Raw genomic sequence first — 235 nt, 5'->3', positions numbered from 1 at the left:
GCCCTGCCCTGCCCTGCACCTGGCCCCCGAGGCCGAGGAAGGAGCAGGCCCTGGCGCAGCTCGCGGGCCGCGCCTTGAGGGCCACTTGCGGACGCTCGCGTGGCCCTGGGCATTGTCCGAGCCCCGCTTCTAGCCGAGGCTTGAAAGTAGTGTCTCCAGCGATGTGTTGGGCGAGCATCTGGGTAAGAGGGGACACCCCACGCTCCCGGCCCACGGGCCTCGTGTTTCAGCCTTG

Source organism: Marmota marmota, unplaced genomic scaffold, assembly GCF_001458135.2.
Source record: "Marmota marmota marmota unplaced genomic scaffold, marMar, whole genome shotgun sequence".
Lineage (NCBI taxonomy): Eukaryota > Metazoa > Chordata > Mammalia > Rodentia > Sciuridae > Marmota > Marmota marmota.
Note: the sequence above shows the minus strand (reverse complement) of the source record.